This window comes from Panulirus ornatus, chromosome 20 (genome assembly GCF_036320965.1).
Source record: "Panulirus ornatus isolate Po-2019 chromosome 20, ASM3632096v1, whole genome shotgun sequence".
Taxonomy (NCBI): Eukaryota; Metazoa; Arthropoda; class Malacostraca; order Decapoda; family Palinuridae; genus Panulirus; species Panulirus ornatus.
The window spans coordinates 78,195,976-78,218,009 of NC_092243.1; the positions used below are offsets into that span (position 1 = coordinate 78,195,976).

The 22,034-nt window shown below is 42.1% G+C and overlaps 1 protein-coding gene across 2 annotated transcripts in view; it reads right to left on the reverse strand.

Moving 5' to 3' along the window:
• The window catches only part of defl (Integrator complex subunit 7), a 180,755-nt gene that overhangs the window by 15,597 nt on the left and 143,124 nt on the right, over nt 1-22,034 (reverse strand). The gene's annotated exons all lie outside the window — the stretch shown is intronic.

A 22,034-nucleotide genomic window follows, 5' to 3' on the forward strand; every position in this document is an offset into this window, starting at 1 on the left:
GGTTTTTCCAGCAATTACACTCTAAAAAAAGTGATAGCGGAATAACAGTGATGTAGTAAACAGTGTGCATACGCTCAAGAGTGAGGCTATGCAGAACTGCATTTAGGATGAATGAAAATGGTTGGATTACCAATATTGTATAATACAGACGTCAACCATACTTTATGGCAATACACTTCAGCAACTGTTGAAGCTTTGATCATATCCCCTTTTTACATCAAGGATGCCCTCCATGTCCCATGAGTAAGGCATCATTATGAGTCCTTTTTGGATGACCCCAGGCAAAAGAACCTTCCTCACCAAAAATAGCATTACCATATTATCCTATGACTGGTAAGAAGAGTACATAAAACTGATTTTCAATATTTTTGTTAATTTCAAATGTATACTCAACTTCCCTTTCCTTTCCTATAGCCTTTGCCTGAACCAAAAGTAAGCCCTGCCCATGTGCCAGTCAACCAATCCAGTCACAGATTATTGCCAGTGGGTAATGTAAACTAACAATGGGCTCAGCCAACCAGATTACGTCTCAAAAGACTGTAGCAAACAAATCACAAGTGCTGGTGCCAAGATACACTGCTGGTGCAAGGAAAGGGATGGCTTTCTTTTCATTCCTATATAGTCATTCTTGGTGTCCAGAAAATTTAGATTTCAGCCAAGCTAGGAGAATACAGTAACAAACACCAAAACTCTTTCTGTCCCTCCTTACATGCAATCACCATTTCCTAACTCAACCTTTCATCATATTGCATGCAACATTGAAACCACAGTATGGTTGAGAGGGTAGGAAAAACTATCTAGGAAACAGTTTCATACTATATCCTTGCAGTGTCCTCCTGCATGCTATGGCTGTTTCTTTCATTGTTATGACTCATGACTGTAGTCACCCATTTGCTAATTCTAGCCCAACCTTTTCTCAAGGCATAAATGTTGGTTTCTAAGGAAGAAAAAAATACCAGAGGTAGAGCCCTATGAGCATTACAAAGACAGCACTTGCTCACATTGAGGTTAAAACAGCACTTTTCCTTAAAATGTGGTGTAACTACCTATATTTTACCTTCAACTATCAAAAAATATCTATGAGGCCAGCTAATGTTTGTTGCTAGAGATCCAACAACCAAAGACCAAACATCCAGGATATGATATCACTGGTGTATAGGTGAGGTGGCATCTTCCAGGTCAAAAGGGGAAAACTCCAAGAACTGATGAAAACAAGTCAATAGGTCTGCACTATAAAAGTGTGAACAAGTGGGTGATATGGGTTGGTGAATAGGAAGTGTCATGATGTTACAGGCCTGGACAGGTTGCTGTATGTCGGTGGGTCTCCTTTAGCGAGAATTAGTTGTCCATGTACATATCAAGGTGGAAGAAGAGGGTATAATTGTGATTCCCCCCTCCCCCCATTGGTAGGAGCTATCTAATGCTCATAAGGGTCTGTCCAAAAGTGAAAAATCAAACTTTTTAATTGTATGAGGCTCTACTTTTTTTTAATACACAGTAAATAGCTGTTATGAGCACACTTCAGGCTTTCCTTTAGCCTTCTTGGGGATTAAAATAAAATCTCAAGCCAAGGGCATACACTATTTTTCCCACAGGCTTATCAAGATCAAACTTTGTTCATTCATTTGTTACCTTTTTTTCATATATATTTTTTCATTTATATTTGCCATTTCCCTCTAACTCCAGCATGCAAACTCTTTGTTATCCTCACCTAACTCATCCTCTCCATGCATTCAATTCATTTCAGCACACCCTCTTCTACTCTCATATATACCCCTCTTACTACCAAACCTCTCTCTTACACTATCATTTCTTTTTTCAGTCAACCCTCCTCACACCACATACTGTCCTAAAACATTTCACTTCCAACGCATCCACCCTCTTCTTTAAACTTCTGCCTAAGGCCCACACCTCATATCCATACAGCACCAGTGGGACATACCCATCTTTGCCCTGAAAGACAGTGACCTCTCCACACATTTCTCAATGTTTGCCCTCACCCACCCTATGGCTCATTTCAGCTCCCATAGCTCCATTCACTGCAATATTCACTCCTACGTATCTAAAATATTTCTCTTCCTCTACAATCTCTCCAATCATATTCACAATCTATGTAGCCTATCTATCTATATCTCTGATGCCCATTCCTTCCAGGAACTCCCATCAAAGGGTGGCTACAGCAAAAGTCTCCACTTATCCTATCCTAGTCCTGACATGCTTCCCTTGCATACACCATTACATGTGCTCTTCCTCCGTTTCTCTCCCTCAAGTATTCCCCCACCCCATTTGCCCATATCATAGGTGGTCTTCCACTCACAACAACCCCTTTAATTGTACTATCATATTTTCTCCTCATAAACTCTTTCTTTCCATAGGCCCAAACCACCTCAAAGTATTATATTCTACCCATTCTATCATTCCACAATTCACTTCCTTTGCATTCCTTGCCATTCCACATCTTTCATACACCCTTCCATTTCTTTCTTCATCCCATCTAGTCACAGCACATGCTCTTCTCAAACGGCTCATTTCCACAGCCTGGATTCTTGACCTCCATGCCTCATTCCACATCCATGTTCCAGTAGCATAGGTCAGGGTTGGGGGGATAATGCTGTCCCTTAATCCTCTCTTCCCTTCCATACATACACCTCTACCCTTTATTATTCTATTAAGGGACCCAATGGCTCTCCTACCCTGTACTGCTCTCTCTCCCATATCTCTCATTCTATATCACCACACTTACCCAAGATAGCTCCCAGGTACTTAAATTCCCTCACTTTTCCCCCATATCCACAGCACAATTTAGTACACTTTCTTCTTTCACTCTATATGGTTTTACAAAATCTATACTTTCACTCCATTTCCTTTCAAACACCATTACTTGCATTTACCTTTAATCTCCTACACTTACATACATCATAAAACACACTTATAACCTTCTGCAAATCCTCTTCTGCAAACAGGTTTGCCACTAGCCTCCATATCTCACTGCCACACTCCATCTCTGCAACCCTTTTCCCTATTTTTTCTTTCATCTCTCTTATAAATCCATCCATCTATATACTGAAAAGCCATGGTGACATCACACAGCCCTGCCTCACACCTACATGTATCCCAAAACTTTTGCTCAGCTCTCCATCCACTCTTAGGCCTCTTGCAGACAAAGCATTCGGTGGCACCACTAAGTAGCACCTGTCAGTCATGCATACCAGCAACTCAGTGGAGCCATCATACAACTACAACAGCAAGTTCCACACAAACCAAGCTCCAATGACTGACTGGTTGGCTGTATGCTTGATCCAGTCGCAAGACTCAGCCACCGAAAGGGGTCCGTGTGAAAAGATCCATTAGACACTGTGGCACCACCTGTGATGGGGATCCATGTATCCTTGCCACAGTTGCATGCCACTGAAGCCCATGTGAAAGCACACTATTCGAAACAAAGGAAAAACATGAATGCCACTGAGTGGCACCACCGAGTGGTCTGTGTGTAAGAGGCCTTACACACACATTTGCTCCTCTATACAAGGCTTTTACACCATTCAGCAGTTGTCCCCCTACACCATATATCCTTCACACATTCCATAAAGCATTCCACTCAACTCTGTCATGTGCTTTCTCCGGATCCATAAAAGCTGCATACAACTTCTTACCTTTCGCTAAACACTTTTCCAAGGTCATCTTTATACAAAAATCTGATCCACATCTCCTACCTTTCCTAAAACCCCCTTGCTCTTCACTTATTCTGCATTCAGTCATTTCCATCTTGCATGTACTCTTTCTGGTACACTTAACAGACTATTTTTTTTCATACATATTCGCCATTTCCCACATTAGCAGGGTAGCGTTAAGAACAGAGGACTAAGCCTTAGAGGAAATGTCTTCAATTGGCCCCCTTCTCAGTTTCTTTTGGAAAATTAAAAACGGAAGGGGAGAATTTCCAACCCCTCACTCCCTCCCTTTTAGTTGCCTTCTCTAACACACAGGGAATATGTGGGAAGTACTCTTTCTCTCTTATTCCCAGGGATAACTTAACAGACTTATTCCCCTATGATTCCTACATACATCCTTAACACCTTTACCTTCGAATAAAGGAACAATAATAGCTTTCACCCAATTTTCAGGCACAACCTTCTGTTTCCATGCTAAATTACATTAAGATGCATTTACTCTACCACACTTTCTCCTCCATACTTCAGTATTTCAGTCGTAATCCCATCTACGCCAGGTGCCTTTCCTATCTTCAAACTCATTATTGCCCTTCTTACTTCCCTTTTTTCAATAGGTCCTTGCAATTGTATCCCTTTCCTTTCCTCTTCCATACCAATGCATGTAAGAACTGTTGACTCCCCTTTCCCCACATTCATCAGTTCTTCAAAATACTCTTTCTATCTTCCTTTCACTTCCTCCTTTTGATTCAGCAATTCCCCTTCTTTACTTCTCACATCACCATTTCCACTCCTACCTCAACCTCTTGTTTCACCTCCTTCCAGTATAGTTTCTTATTATCCCAAAACTTTTCACTTACCTTTCTTCCAAAATCTTCATCTACTCTTTCTTTGCTTTCCTCTATCAACCTCTTAACATTCTGCTTACATATTTTGTATTCTTCTCTCCTCCTTTGCTGAGCTTCCACTGGTACATTCCTATCGAGCAATCTACTATATGCATTTTCTTCTCTTCCACAGCATTTCTAATCTCTTCTGTCCACCATGCATTGCCCTTTTTATTCCTGTCACCACCTTGTATCCAACTACTGATTCTACAACCTTTACTAGTATTTCACTAAACATTTCATTTTTAACACCTCATTGACACATGACTGCATTCCTACATTCACTACACTTTCATCTAAGCTTTCAGTTACTTTCCTTTCATACTCTTCCCTGTATTTTTCCTGATTCATCTTTTCACTTGCTGACACTTTTACCTCTCCATTCTTCCTTACACCATACCTCCACTTCTCCCTGATCCTCATCCCCACAAGAACTGCGAAATGTTCAGTCTTCATAAGAATCCTCTCACAACTCTAACATCCAGCACAGCCTTTCTCAATCTTCCCTCCACTACGACCTATTTAATCAAAACCTTTTGCTTGCCTCTTCCACTATTCCTCATCCATTAATATCTGTGGATCATCCTGTGCTAAAAAAAGGTGTTTGCAAGAAATAGACACCTTTCAGCACAAATATCTACAAGATTGCTACCATTTTCATTTACTCCAGGCACTCCTCATTTACCAAGTATCTCACCAATTTCATCACATCCCACTTTCCCATTCACACCACCAAATATGACCATGTTTCTCCCATTCTTAAAACCATTTATATATTATTATTTTGCTTTGTTGCTGTCTCCCACGTTAGCGAGGTAGCGCAAGGAAACAGACGAAAGAATGGCCCAACCCACCTACACACACACACATGTATATACATACACGTCCACACACGCAAATATACATACCCATACATCTCAACGTATACATATATATACACACACAGACATATTTCTTTCTTTCTTTCATACTATTCGCCATTTCCCGCATTAGCGAGGTAGCGTCAAGAACAGAGGACTGGGCCTTAGAGGGAATATCCTCACTTGGCCCCCTTCTCTGTTCCTTCTTTTGGGGGGAAAAAAAAAAAAAAAATGAGAGGGGAGGATTTCCAGCCACCCGCTCCCTCCCCTTTTAGTCACCTTCTACGACACACAGGGAATACGTGGGAAGTATTCTTTCTCCCCTATCCCCACACAGACATATATATTTATTTATTATTTTATTTATTTTGCTTTGTCGCTGTCTCCTGCATTTGCGAGGTAGCGCAAGGAAACAGACGAAAGAAATGGCACAACCCACCCCCATACACAATGTACACACACACACACGCAAATATACACCTATACATCTCAATGTACACATATATATACACACACAGACACATACATATATACCCATGCACACAATTCACACTGTCTGCCCCTATTCATTCCCATCGCCACCTCCCCACACATGGAATACCATCCCCCTCCCCCCCTCATGCGTGCAAGGTAGCACTAGGAAAAGACAACAAAGGCCCCATTCGTTCACACTCAGTCTCCAGCTGTCACGCAATAATGCCCGAAACCACAGCTCCCTTTCCATATCCAGGCCCCACACAACTTTCCATGGTTTACCCCAGACGCTTCACATGCCCTGATTCAATCCACTGACAGCACGTCAACCCCGGTATACCACATCGATCCAATTCACTCTATTCCTTGCCCGCCTTTCACCCTCCTGCATGTTCAGGCCCCGATCACACAAAATCTTTTTCACTCCATCTTTCCACCCCCAATTTGGTCTCCCACTTCTCCTCGTTCCCTCCACCTCCAACACATATATCCTCTTGGTCAATCTTTCCTCACTCATTCTCTCCATGTGCCCAAACCATTTCAAAACACCCTCTTCTGCTCTCTCAACCACGCTCTTTTTATTTCCACACGTCTCTCTTACCCTTACATTACTTACTCGATCAAACCACCTCACACCACACACTGTCCTCAAACATCTCATTTCCAGCACATCCACCCTCCTGCGCACAACTCTATCCATAGCCCACGCCTCGCAACCATACAACATTGTTGGAACCACTATTCCTTCAAACATAGCCATTTTTGCTTTCCGAGATAATGTTCTCGACTTCCACACATTCTTCAAGGCTCCCAGGATTTTCGCCCCCTCCCCCGCCCTATGATTCACTTCCGCTTCCATGGTTCCATCCGCAGCCAGATCCAATCCCAGATATCTAAAACACTTTACTTCCTCCAGTTTTTCTCCATTCAAATTTACCTCCCACTTGACTTGACCCTCAACCCTACTGTACCTAATAACCTTGCTCTTATTCACATTTACTCTTAACTTTCTTCTTTCACACACTTTACCAAACTCAGTCACCAGCTTCTGCAGTTTCTCACATGAATCAGCCACCAGCGCTGTATCATCAGCGAACATCAACTGACTCACTTCCCAAGCTCTCTCATCCACAACAGACTTCATACTTGCCCCTCTTTCCAAAACTCTTGCATTCACCTCCCTAACAACCCCATCCATAAACACATTAAACAACCATGGAGACATCACACACCCCTGCCGCAAACCTACATTCACTGAGAACCAATCACTTTCCTCTCTTCCTACACGTACACATGCCTTACATCCTCGATAAAAACTTTTCACTGCTTCTAACAACTTGCCTCCCACACGATATATTCTTAATACCTTCCACGGAGCATCTCTATCAACTCTATCATATGCCTTCTCCAGATCCATAAATGCTACATACAAATCCATTTGCTTTTCTAAGTATTTCTCACATACATTTTTCAAAGCAAACACCTGATCCACACATCCTCTATCACTTCTGAAACCACACTGCTCTTCCCCAATCTGATGCTCTGTACATGCCTTCACCCTCTCAATCAATGCCCTCCCATATAATTTCTCAGGAATACTCAACAAACTTATACCTCTGTAATTTGAGCACTCACTCTTATCCCCTTTGCCTTTGTACAATGGCACTATGCATGCATTCCGCCAATCCTCAGGCACCTCACCACGAGTCATACATACATTAAATAACCTTACCAACCAGTCAACAATACAGTCACCCCGTTTTTTAATAAATTCCACTGCAATACCATCCAAACCTGCTGCCTTGCCGGCTTTCATCTTCTGCAAAGCTTTTACTACCTCTTCTCTGTTTACCAAATCATTTTCCCTAACCCTCTCACTTTGCACACCACCTCGACAAAACACCCTATATCTGCCAGTCTATCATCAAACACATTCAACAAACCTTCAAAATACTCACTCCATCTCCTTCTCACATCACCACTACTTGTTATCACCTCCCCATTTGCGCCCTTCACTGAAGTTCCCATTTGCTCCCTTGTCTTACGCACTTTATTTACCTCCTTCCAGAACATCTTTTTATTCTCCCTAAAATTTAATGATACTCTCTCACCCCAACTCTCATTTGCCCTCTTTTTCACCTCTTGCACCTTTCTCTTGACCTCCTGTCTCTTTCTTTTATACATCTCTCACTCAATTGCATTTTTTCCCTGCAAAAATCGTCCAAATGCCTCTCTCTTCTCTTTCACTAATAATCTTACTTCTTCATCCCACCACTCACTACCCTTTCTAATCAACCCACCTCCCACTCTTCTCATGCCACAAGCATCTTTTGGGAAACAGAAGAAGGAGTCACGCGGGGAGTGCTCATCCTCCTCGAAGGCTCAGACTGGGGTGTCTAAATGTGTGTGGATGTAGCCAAGATATGAAAAAAGGAGAGATAGGTAGTATGTTTGAGGAAAGGAACCTGGATGTTTTGGCTCTGAGTGAAACAAAGCTCAAGGGTAAAGGGGAAGAGTGGTTTGGGAATGTCTTGGGAGTAAAGTCAGGGGTTAGTGAGAGGACAAGAGCAAGGGAAGGAGTAGCCCTACTCCTGAAACAGGAGTTGAGGGAGTATGTGATAGAATGTAAGAAAGTAAATTCTCGATTAATATGGGTAAAACTGAAAGTTGATGGAGAGAGATGGGTGATTATTGGTGCATATGCACCTGGGCATGAGAAGAAAGATCATGAGAGGCAAGTGTTTTGGGAGCAGCTGAATGAGTGTGTTAGTGGTTTTGATGCACGAGACCGGGTTATAGTGATGGGTGATTTGAATGCAAAGGTGAGTAATGTGGCAGTTGATGGAATAATTGGTATACATGGGGAGTTCAGTGTTGTAAATGGAAATGGTGAAGAGCTTGTAGATTTATGTGCTGAAAAAGGACTGATGATTGGGGATACCTGGTTTAAAAAGCGAGATATACATAAGTATATGTATGTAAATAGGAGAGATGGCCAGAGAGTGTTATTGGATTATGGTTAATTGACAGGCGCGCGAAAGAGAGACTTTTGGATGTTAATGTGCTGAGAGGTGCAACTGGAGGGATGTCTGAGCATTATCTTGTGGAGGCTAAGGTGAAGATTTGTATGGGTTTTCAGAAAAGAAGAGTGAATGTTGGGGTGAAGAGGGTGGTGAGAGTAAGTGAGCTTGGGAAGGAGACTTGTGTGAGGAAGTACCAGGAGAGACTGAGTACAGAATGGAAAAAGGTGAGAACAATGGAAGTAAGGGGAGTGGGGGAGGAATGGGATGTATTTAGGAAATCAGTGATGGATTGTGCAAAAGACATATATATATATATATATATATATATATATATATATATATATATATATATATATATATATATATATATATATATATATATATATATATATTTTTTTTTTTTTTTTTTGCTTTGTCGCTGTCTCCCGCGTTTGCAAGGTAGCGCAAGGAAACAGATGAAAGAAATGGCCCAACCCACCCCCATACACATGCCTTGATTCAATCCACTGACAGCACGTCAACCCCGGTATACCACATCGCTCCAATTCACTCTATTCTTTGCCCTCCTTTCACCCTCCTGCATGTTCAGGCCCCGATCACACAAAATCTTTTTCACTCCATCTTTCCACCTCCAATTTGGTCTCCCTCTTCTCCTCGTTCCCTCCACCTCCGACACATATATCCTCTTGGTCAATCTTTCCTCACTCATTCTCTCCATGTGACCAAACCATTTCAAAACACCCTCTTCTGCTCTCTCAACCACGCTCTTTTTATTTCCACACATCTCTCTTACCCTTACGTTACTTACTCGATCAAACCACCTCACACCACACATTGTCCTCAAATATCTCATTTCCAGCACATCCATCCTCCTGCGCACAACTCTATCCATAGTCCACGCCTCGCAACCATACAACATTGTTGGAACCACTATTCCTTCAAACATACCCATTTTTGCTTTCCGAGATAATGCTCTCAACTTCCACACATTCTTCAAGGCTCCCAGAATTTTCGCCCCCTCCCCCACCCTATGATCCACTTCCGCTTCCATGGTTCCATCCACTGCCAGATCCACTCCCAGATATCTAAAACACTTCACTTCCTCCAGTTTTTCTCCATTCAAACTCACCTCCCAATTGAATTGACCCTCAACCCTACTGTACCTAATAACCTTGCTCTTATTCACATTTACTCTTAACTTTCTTCTTTCTTTCACACACTTTACCAAACTCAGTCACCAGCTTCTGCAGTTTCTCACATGAATCAGCCACCAGCGCTGTATCATCAGCGAACAACAACTGACTCACTTCCCAAGCTCTCTCATCCCCAACAGACTTCATACTTGCCCCTCTTTCCAAAACTCTTGCATTCACCTCCCTAACAACCTCATCCATAAACAAATTAAACAACCATGGAGACATCACACACCCCTGCCGCAAACCTACATTCACTGAGAACCAATCACTTTCCTCTCTTCCTACACGTACACATGCCTTACATCCTCGATAAAAACTTTTCACTGCTTCTAACAACTTTCCTCCCACACCATATATTCTTAATACCTTCCACAGAGCATCTCTATCAACTCTATCATATGCCTTCTCCAGATCCATAAATGCTACATACAAATCCATTTGCTTTTCTAAGTATTTCTCACATACATTCTTCAAAGCAAACACCTGATCCACACATCCTCTACCACTTCTGAAACCACACTGCTCTTCCCCAATCTGATGCTCTGTACATGCCTTCACCCTCTCAATCAATACCCTCCCATATAATTTGCCAGGAATACTCAACAAACTTATACCTCTGTAATTTGAGCACTCACTCTTATCCCCTTTGCCTTTGTACAATGGCACTATGCACGCATTCCACCAATCCTCAGGCACCTCACCATGAGTCATACATACATTAAATAACCTTACCAACCAGTCAACAATACAGTCACCCCCTTTTTTAATAAATTCCACTGCAATACCATCCAAACCTGCTGCCTTGCCGGCTTTCATCTTCCGCAAAGCTTTCACTACCTCTTCTCTGTTTACCACATCATTTTCCCTAACCCTCTCACTTTGCACACCACCTCGACCAAAACACCCTATATCTGCCACTCTATCATCAAACACATTCAACAAACCTTCAAAATACTCACTCCATCTCCTTCTCACATCACCACTACTTGTTATCACCTCCCCATTTGCGCCCTTCACTGAAGTTCCCATTTGCTCCCTTGTCTTACGCACTTTATTTACCTCCTTCCAGAACATCTTTTTATTCTCCCTAAAATTTAATGATACTCTCTCACCCCAACTCTCATTTGCCCTTTTTTTCACCTCTTGCACCTTTCTCTTGACCTCCTGTCTCTTTCTTTTATACATCTCCCACTCAATTTCATTTTTTCCCTGCAAAAATCGTCCAAATGCCTCTCTCTTCTCTTTCACTAATACTCTTACTTCTTCATCCCACCACTCACTACCCTTTCTAATCAACCCACCTCCCACTCTTCTCATGCCACAAGCATCTTTTGCGCAATCCATCACTGATTCCCTAAATACATCCCATTCCTCCCCCACTCCCCTTACTTCCATTGTTCTCACCTTTTTCCATTCTGTACTCAGTCTCTCCTGGTACTTCCTCACACAAGTCTCCTTCCCAAGCTCACTTACTCTCACCACCCTCTTCACCCCAACATTCACTCTTCTTTTCTGAAAACCCATACAAATCTTCACCTTAGCCTCCACAAGATAATGATCAGACATCCCCCCAGTTGCACCTCTCAGCACATTAACATCCAAAAGTCTCTCTTTCGCGCACCTGTCAATTAACACGTAATCCAATAACGCTCTCTGGCCATCTCTCCTACTTACATAAGTATACTTATGTATATCTCGCTTTTTAAACCAGGTATTCCCAATCATCAGTCCTTTTTCAGCACATAAATCTACAAGCTCTTCACCATTTCCATTTACAACACTGAACACCCCATGTATACCAATTATTCCCTCAACTGCCACATTACTCACCTTTGCATTCAAATCACCCAACACTATAACCCGGTCTCGTGCATCAAAACCACTAACACACTCATTCAGCTGCTCCCAAAACACTTGCCTCTCATGATCTTTCTTCTCATGCCCAGGTGCATATGCACCAATAATCACCCATCTCTCTCCATCAACTTTCAGTTTTACCCATATTAATCGAGAATTTACTTTCTTACATTCTATCACATACTTCCACAACTCCTGTTTCAGGAGTACTGCTACTCCTTAACTTGCTCTTGTCCTCTCACTAACCCCTGACTTTACTCCCAAGACATTCCCAAACCACTCTTCCCCTTTACCCTTGAGCTTCGTTTCACTCAGAGCCAAAACATCCAGGTTCCTTTCCTCAAACATACTACCTATCTCTCCTTTTTTCACATTTTAGTTACATCCACACACATTTAGGCACCCCAATCTGAGCCTTCGAGGAGGATGAGCACTCCCCGCGTGACTCCTTCTTCTGTTTCCCATTTTAGAAAGTTAAAAAAAATATATATATATATATATAAACATATATATATATATATATATATATATATATATATATATATGGAAGGAGGTAAATAAAGTGCGTAAGACAAGGGAGCAAATGGGAACTTCAGTGAAGGGAGCAAATGGGGAGGTGATAACAAGTAGTGGTGATGTGAGAAGGAGATGGAGTGAGTATTTTGAAGGTTTGTTGAATGTGTTTGATGATAGAGTGGCAGATATAGGGTGTTTTGGTCGAGGTGGTGTGCAAAGTGAGAGGGTTAGGGAAAATGATTTGTTAAACAGAGAAGAGGTAGTGAAAGCTTTGCGGAAGATGAAAGCCGGCAAGGCAGCAGGTTTGGATGGTATTGCAGTGGAATTTATTAAAAAAGGGGGTGACTGTATTGTTGACTGGTTGGTAAGGTTATTTAATGTATGTATGACTCATGGTGAGGTGCCTGAGGATTGGCGGAATGCGTGCATAGTGCCATTGTACAAAGGCAAAGGGGATAAGAGTGAGTGCTCAAATTACAGAGGTATAAGTTTGTTGAGTATTCCTGGTAAATTATATGGGAGGGTATTGATTGAGAGGGTGAAGGCATGTACAGAGCATCAGATTGGGGAAGAGCAGTGTGGTTTCACAAGTGGTAGAGGATGTGTGGATCAGGTGTTTGCTTTGAAGAATGTATGTGAGAAATACTTAGAAAAGCAAATGGATTTGTATGTAGCATTTATGGATCTGGAGAAGGCATATGATAGAGTTGATAGAGATGCTCTGTGGAAGGTATTAAGAATATATGGTGTAGGAGGAAAGTTGTTAGAAGCAGTGAAAACTTTTTATCGAGGATGTAAGGCATGTGTACGTGTAGGAAGAGAGGAAAGTGATTGGTTCTCAGTGAATGTAGGTTTGCGGCAGGGGTGTGTGATGTCTCCATGGTTGTTTAATTTGTTTATGGATGGGGTTGTTAGGGAGGTAAATGCAAGAGTTTTGGAAAGAGGGGCAAGTATGAAGTCTGTTGGGGATGAGAGAGCTTGGGAAGTGAGTCAGTTGTTGTTCGCTGATGATACAGCGCTGGTGGCTGATTCATGTGAGAAACTGCAGAAGCTGGTGACTGAGTTTGGAAAAGTGTGTGGAAGAAGAAAGTTAAGAGTAAATGTGAATAAGAGCAAGGTTATTAGGTACAGTAGGGTTGAGGGTCAAGTCAATTGGGAGGTGAGTTTGAATGGAGAAAAACTGGAGGAAGTGAAGTGTTTTAGATATCTGGGAGTGGATCTGGCAGTGGATGGAACCATGGAAGCGGAAGTGGATCATAGGGTGGGGGAGGGGGCCAAAATCCTGGGGGCCTTGAAGAATGTGTGGAAGTCGAGAACATTATCTCGGAAAGCAAAAATGGGTATGTTTGAAGGAATAGTGGTTCCAACAATGTTGTATGGTTGCGAGGCGTGGGCTATGGATAGAGTTGTGCACAGGAGGATGGATGTGCTGGAAATGAGATGTTTGAGGACAATGTGTGGTGTGAGGTGGTTTGATCGAGTGAGTAACGTAAGGGTAAGAGAGATGTGTGGAAATAAAAAGAGCGTGGTTGAGAGAGCAGAAGAGGGTGTTTTAAAGTGGTTTGGGCACATGGAGAGAATGAGTGAGGAAAGATTGACCAAGAGGATATATGTGTCGGAGGTGGAGGGAACGAGGAGAAGAGGGAGACCAAATTGGAGGTGGAAAGATGGAGTGAAAAAGATTTTGTGTGATCGGGGCCTGAACATGCAGGAGGGTGAAAGGAGGGCAAGGAATAGAGTGAATTGGAGCGATGTGGTATACCGGGGTTGACGTGCTGTCAGTGGATTGAATCAAGGCATGTGAAGCGTCTGGGGTAAACCATGGAAAGCTGTGTAGGTATGTATATTTGCGTGTGTGGACGTATGTATATACATGTGTATGGTGGGGGGGGGTTGGGCCATTTCTTTTGTCTGTTTCCTTGCGCTACCTCGCAAACGCGGGAGACAGCAACAAAGTATAATAAATAAAATATAAAAAAAATATATATATATATATATATATATATGTTTAATTTGTTTATGGATGGGGTTGTTAGGGAGGTGAATGCAAGAGTTTTGGAAAGAGGGGCAAGTATGAAGTCTGTTGGGGATGAGAGAGCTTGGGAAGTGAGTCAGTTGTTGTTCGCTGATGATACAGTGCTGATGGCTGATTCATGTGAGAAACTGCAGAAGCTGGTGACTGAGTTTGGTAAAGTGTGTGAAAGAAGAAAGTTAAGAGTAAATGTGAATAAGAGCAAGGTTATTAGGTACAGTAGGGTTGAGGGTCAATTCAATTGGGAGGTGAGTTTGAATGGAGAAAAACTGGAGGAAGTGAAGTGTTTTAGATATCTGGGAGTGGATCTGGCAGCGGATGGAACCATGGAAGCGGAAGTGGATCATAGGGTGGGGGAGGGGGCGAAAATTCTGGGAGCCTTGAAGAATGTGTGGAAGTCGAGAACATTATCTCGGAAAGCAAAAAGGGCTATGTTTGAAGGAATAGTGGTTCCAACAATGTTGTATGGTTGCGAGGCGTGGACTATGGATAGAGTTGTGCGCAGGAGGATGGATGTGCTGGAAATGAGATGTTTGAGGACAATGTGTGGTGTGAGGTGGTTTGATCGAGTAAGTAACGTAAGGGTAAGAGAGATGTGTGGAAATAAAAAGAGCGTGGTTGAGAGAGCAGAAGAGGGTGTTTTGAAATGGTTTGGTCACATGGAGAGAATGAGTGAGGAAAGATTGACCAAGAGGATATATGTGTCGGAGGTGGAGGGAACGAGGAGAAGAGGGAGACCAAATTGGAGGTGGAAAGATGGAGTGAAAAAGATTTTGTGTGATCGGGGCCTGAACATGCAGGAGGGTGAAAGGAGGGAAAAGAATAGAGTGAATTGGAGCGATGTGGTATACCGGGGTTGACGTGCTGTCAGTGGATTGAATCAAGGCATGTGAAGCGTCTGGGGTAAACCATGGAAAGCAGTATAGGTATGTATATTTGCGTGTGTGGACGTATGTATATACATGTGTATGGGGGGGGGGGGTTGAGCCATTTCTTTCGTCTGTTTCCTTGCGCTACCTCGCAAACGCGGGAGACAGCGACAAAGTATAATAAAAAAAAATAATATAATATATATATATATATATATATATATGTACATAATTCATAGTCTGCCTTTATTCATTCCCATCACCACCTCGCCACACATGAAATAGCAACCACCTCCCCCCTCATGTGTGCGAGGTAGCACTAGGAAAAGACAACAAAGGCCACATTCGTTCACACTCAGTCTCTAGCTGTCATGTAATAATGCACCGTAACAACAGCTCCCTTTCCACATCCAGGCCCCACAGAAATTTCCATGGTTTACCCCAGACGCTTCACATGCCCTGATTCAATCCATTGACATCACGTCGACCCCGGTATACCACATCGTTCCAATTCACTCTATTCCTTGCACGCCTTTCACCCTCCTGCATGTTCAGGCCCCAATCACTCAAAATCTTTTTCACTCCATCTTTCCACCTCCAATTTGGTCTCCCACTTCTCGTTCCCTCCACCTCTGACACATATATCCTCTTGGTCAATCTTTCCTCACTCATTCTTTCCATGTGACCAAACCATTTCAAAACACCCTCTTCTGCTCTCTCAACCACACTTTTTATTACCACACATCTCTCTTACTCTATTATTACTTACTCAATCAACCCACCTCACACCACATATTGTCCTCAAACATCTCATTTCTATCACATCCACCCTCCTCCGAACAACTCTATCCATAGCCCACACCTCGCAACCATATAACATTGTTGGAACCACTATTCCTTCAAACATACCCATTTTTGCTTTCCGAGATAATGTTCTCGACTTCCACACATTCTTCAACACTCCCAGAATTTTCGCCCCCTCCCCCACCCTATGATTCACTTCCACTTCCATGGTTCCATCCACTGCCAAATCCACTCCCAGATATCTAAAACACTTCACTTCCTCCAGTTTTTCTCCATTTAAACTTACCTCCCAATTGACTTGACCCTCAACCCTACTGTACCTAATAACCTTGCTCTTATTCACATTTACTCTCAACTTTCTTCTTTCACACACTTTACCAAACTCAGTCACCAGCTTCTGCAGTTTCTCACATGAATCAGCCACCAGCACTGTATCATCAGTGAACAACAACTGACTCACTTCCCAAGGTCTCATCCACAACAGACTGCATACTTGCCCCTCTTTCCAAAAGTCTTGCATTTACCTCCCTAACAACCCAATCCATAATCAAATTTAACAACCATGGAGACATCAAACACCCCTGCCGCAAACCTACATTCACTGAGAACCAATCACTTTCCTCTCTTCCTACACGTACACATGCCTTACATCCTCGATAAAAACTTTTCACTGCTTCTAACAACTTGCCTCCCACACCATATATTCTTAATACCTTCCACAGAGCATCTCTATCAACTCTATCATATGCCTTTTCCAGATCCATAAATGCTACATACAGTCATTAAAATTTCTCTAGAAAAGCTTTTCATCATTTCCTAGTACAGTCTTCATATTCACAGGCATATATACACAGACCCATGCATACTTCACAATTCTTATCTTTCCTTTCACCCACACTATTCTTGACCATTCCATCCATGCTCTGTAACAACCTCCCATAACCTTCCTTGATAATTTTTCACTCATTCCTGTCCATACCACACCTCCTTCCATAACCTCTCATAACTAATGTTCATATCCATTTTCACTCCACACACCCTGCCCAATATTCTTCATGTAATTAAAGAATACTTCCCACGTATTCCTCGCGTGTCGTAGAAAGCGACTAGAGGGGACGAGAGCGGGGGGCCAGAAATCCTCCCCTCCTTGTATTAACTTTCTAAAATGGGAAACAGAAGAAGGAGTCACGCGGGGAGTGCTCATCCTCCTCGAAGGCTCAGAGTGGGGTGCCTAAATGTGTGTGGATGTAACCAAGATGTGAAAAAAGGAGAGATAGGTAGTATGTTTGAGGAAAGGAACCTGGATGTTTTGGCTCTGAGTGAAACGAAGCTCAGGGTAAAGGGGAAGAGTGGTTTGGGAATGTCTGGGGAGTAAAGTCAGGGGTTAGTGAGAGGACAAGAGCAAGGTAAGGAGTAGCAATACTCCTGAAACAGGAGTTGTGGGAGTAAGTGATAGAATGTAAGAAAGTAAATTCTCGATTAATATGGGTAAAACTGAAAGTTGATGGAGAGAGGTGGGTGATTATTGGTGCATATGCACCTGGGCATGAGAAGAAAGATCATGAGAGGCAAGTGTTTTGGGAGCAGCTGAATGAGTGTGTTAGTGGTTTTGATGCACGAGACCGGGTTATAGTGATGGGTGATTTGAATGCAAAGGTGAGTAATGTGGCAGTTGAGGGAATAATTGGTATACATGGGGTGTTCAGTGTTGTAAATGGAAATGGTGAAGAGCTTGTAGATTTATGTGCTGAAAAAGGACTGATGATTGGGAATACCTGGTTTAAAAAGCGAGATATACATAAGTATACTTATGTAAGTAGGAGAGATGGCCAGAGAGCGTTATTGGATTACGTGTTAATTGACAGGCGTGTGAAAGAGAGACTTTTGGATGTTAATGTGCTGAGAGGTGCAACTGGAGGGATGTCTGATCATTATCTTGTGGAGGCTAAGGTGAAGATTTGTATGGGTTTTCAGAAAAGAAGAGTGAATGTTGGGGTGAAGAGGGTGGTGAGAATAAGTGAGCTTGGGAAGGAGACCTGTGTGAGGAAGTACCTGGAGAGACTGAGTACAGAATGGAAAAAGGTGAGAACAATGGAAGTAAGGGGAGTGGGGGAGGAATGGGATGTATTTAGGGAATCAGTGATGGATTGCGCAAAAGATGCTTGTGGCATGAGAAGAGTGGGAGGTGGGTTGATTAGGAAGGGTAGTGAGTGGTGGGATGAAAAAGTAAGAGTATTAGTGAAAGAGAAGAGAGAGGCATTTGGACGATTTTTGCAGGGAAAAAATGCAATTGAGTGGGAGATGTATAAAAGAAAGAGACAGGAGGTCAAGAGAAAGGTGCAAGAGGTGAAAAAAAGGGCAAATGAGAGTTGGGGTGAGAGAGTATCATTAAATTTTAGGGAGAATAAAAAGATGTTCTGGAAGGAGGTAAATAAAGTGCGTAAGACAAGGGAGCAAATGGGAACTTCAGTGAAGGGCGCAAATGGGGAGGTGATAACAAGTAGTGGTGATGCGAGAAGGAGATGGAGTGAGTATTTTGAAGGTTTGTTGAATGTGTTTGATGATAGAGTGGCAGATATAGGGTGTTTTGGTCGAGGTGGTGTGCAAAGTGAGAGGGTTAGGGAAAATGATTTGTTAAACAGAGAAGAGGTAGTGAAAGCTTTGCGGAAGATGAAAGCCGGCAAGGCAGCAGGTTTGGATGGTATTGCAGTGGAATTTATTAAAAAAGGGGGTGACTGTATTGTTGACTGGTTGGTAAGGTTATTTAATGTATGTATGACTCATGGTGAGGTGCCTGAGGATTGGCGGAATGCGTGCATAGTGCCATTGTACAAAGGCAAAGGGGATAAGAGTGAGTGCTCAAATTACAGAGGTATAAGTTTGTTGAGTATTCCTGGTAAATTATATGGGAGGGTATTGATTGAGAGGGTGAAGGCATGTACAGAGCATCAGATTGGGGAAGAGCAGTGTGGTTTCAGAAGTGGTAGAGGATGTGTGGATCAGGTGTTTGCTTTGAAGAATGTATGTGAGAAATACTTAGAAAAGCAAATGGATTTGTATGTAGCTTTTATGGATCTGGAGAAGGCATATGATAGAGTTGATAGAGATGCTCTGTGGAAGGTATTAAGAATATATGGTGTGGGAGGAAAGTTGTTAGAAGCAGTGAAAAGTTTTTATCGAGGATGTAAGGCATGTGTACGTGTAGGAAGAGAGGAAAGTGATTGGTTCTCAGTGAATGTAGGTTTGCGGCAGGGGTGTGTGATGTCTCCATGGTTGTTTAATTTGTTTATGGATGGGGTTGTTAGGGAGGTAAATGCAAGAGTTTTGGAAAGAGGGGCAAGTATGAAGTCTGTTGGGGATGAGAGAGCTTGGGAAGTGAGTCAGTTGTTGTTCGCTGATGATACAGCGCTGGTGGCTGATTCATGTGAGAAACTGCAGAAGCTGGTGACTGAGTTTGGTAAAGTGTGTGGAAGAAGAAAGTTAAGAGTAAATGTGAATAAGAGCAAGGTTATTAGGTACAGTAGGGTTGAGGGTCAAGTCAATTGGGAGGTGAGTTTGAATGGAGAAAAACTGGAGGAAGTGAAGTGTTTTAGATATCTGGGAGTGGATCTGGCAGCGGATGGAACCATGGAAGCGGAAGTGGATCATAGGGTGGGGGAGGGGGCGAAAATTCTGGGGGCCTTGAAGAATGTGTGGAAGTCGAGAACATTATCTCGGAAAACAAAAATGGGTATGTTTGAAGGAATAGTGGTTCCAACAATGTTGTATGGTAGCGAGGCGTGGGCTATGGATAGAGTTGTTCGGAGGAGGGTGGATGTGATAGAAATGAGATGTTTGAGTACAATGTGTTGTGTGAGGTGGTTTGATCGAGTGAGTAACGTAAGGGTAAGAGAGATGTGTGGAAATAAAAAGAGCGTGGTTGAGAGAGCAGAAGAGGGTGTTTTGAAGTGGTTTGGGCACATGGAGAGAATGAGTGAGGAAAGATTGACCAAGAGGATATATGTGTCGGAGGTGGAGGGAACGAGGAGAAGAGGGAGACCAAATTGGAGGTGGAAAGATGGAGTGAAAAAGATTTTGTGTGATCGGGGCCTGAACATGCAGGAGGGTGAAAGGAGGGCAAGGAATAGAGTGAATTGGAGCGATGTGGTATACCGGGGTTGACGTGCTGTCAGTGGATTGAATCAAGGCATGTGAAGCGTCTGGGGTAAACCATGGAAAGCTGTGTAGGTATGTATATTTGCGTGTGTGGACGTATGTATATACATGTGTATGGGGGGGGTTGGGCCATTTCTTTCGTCTGTTTCCTTGCGCTACCTCGCAAACGCGGGAGACAGCGACAAAGTATAATAAAAAAAAAATAAAATAAAATAATAAACAATAAAGGTTTTAATAAGCTGAGGTAGATGGAAGTGTACCAACATGGCAAAATCTTTGTTATACTGGATATTCTACGGTTCTAAACCAACTAATGCAATAATCAGTCTAGTAAAGCAACTCATCACTGCATACAGGCTTCTTACTTTTTTCATTCTCTACTCACACCACCTTCATACACAGAATACTTCAATTACATCAGGTCCCATATCTTTCCTTTTTTCATCAATAATATTTCAAGTTCCAATCAATTCTCTCACTTCAACAAAGAGCAGTAATCTAAAAAAATTGGACATCTTAGTTACCACTTATATGAAACCACTTATATGAACCAACTGCCAGTTTCTCTTCAATACAGCAAAAGATCAAGTAAAGAATAAGGATACACCCAAAGAGGAACAAGTCTTAGGTCAGTATGAAAGGGAATGAGTAAAAGTAACATCACAAATTTGCAGACAGGCGTATGTGCATATGTATGATGAAACTAAGGTGGTTGATGTCATCTATCTACATTTTCAAAAAGCATATGATATATATATCAAAGATTGCTTGCAAAAGATGAAGATGGGTCTGTACTTCACTGGTATAACTGGCTAACTGGTCATAAACAAAGAATAATGGGAAAAAGTCAGACCTCACAATGGTTGCACATAACAAGCTGTGCCACAGGGATCAGTCTTGGTACCAGTTCTCATTCTCGTATACATATTAATGATGTTGATAATCATGATGGGTTGTGCTGTAAGATATTAAAACTTTCACATGATAAGTTGAGAAATATGGCTACAGCAGAAACTGATCATCAACAAGCTGCAAGTGACAGACAAATAAGTAGTCTGAGGTCAAATGTATCAAATAAAGTCTAATAGCAATAAGTACAAAGTCTTTACACAGGTAGTAAAAATGAAAGGCAAGCTACATTTTGAATTCTGTTGAACTACTAATGGTAAATGAGGAAAAAGACTTAATTGTAATAATCTCTGATGATCCCAGAGTGGAAAAAAACTTGTGTAATAATTTCTGATGACTTTTGTCCAAGTAAACTGCAAACAAGCGGTCAAAATGGTGATTAAATTTTAGACTTCATTGGTAGGCACTCAAATTTTCAAGTCCGAGAAACTAATCCTTGCTTTACATATCACCAGGGTGTCTCCACATTGAACATGTGTTCAGTTTACACCACCTTCCATGAAAAAAAACTGACAGAATAGAGCAGTGAGCTAACAACATAATTCTCATACAAAACAAAACAACAAAATCCAATGAGATGACTTAAACTTATTCACTTCACAAAAGAAAAGGCTGAGAAGTGATCTGATAAGGGTAATCAAAATTATTAGAAGCATTGATAATTTGATCAAAGTAGCTCTTTTAAAATTATATTTCCCTGATTTCACTCACGATAATGGAAACAAACTCCTAGGAAAACATTTTACTTTGAAAGAGATAAAGCACATTTTTCAGCAGGACCATT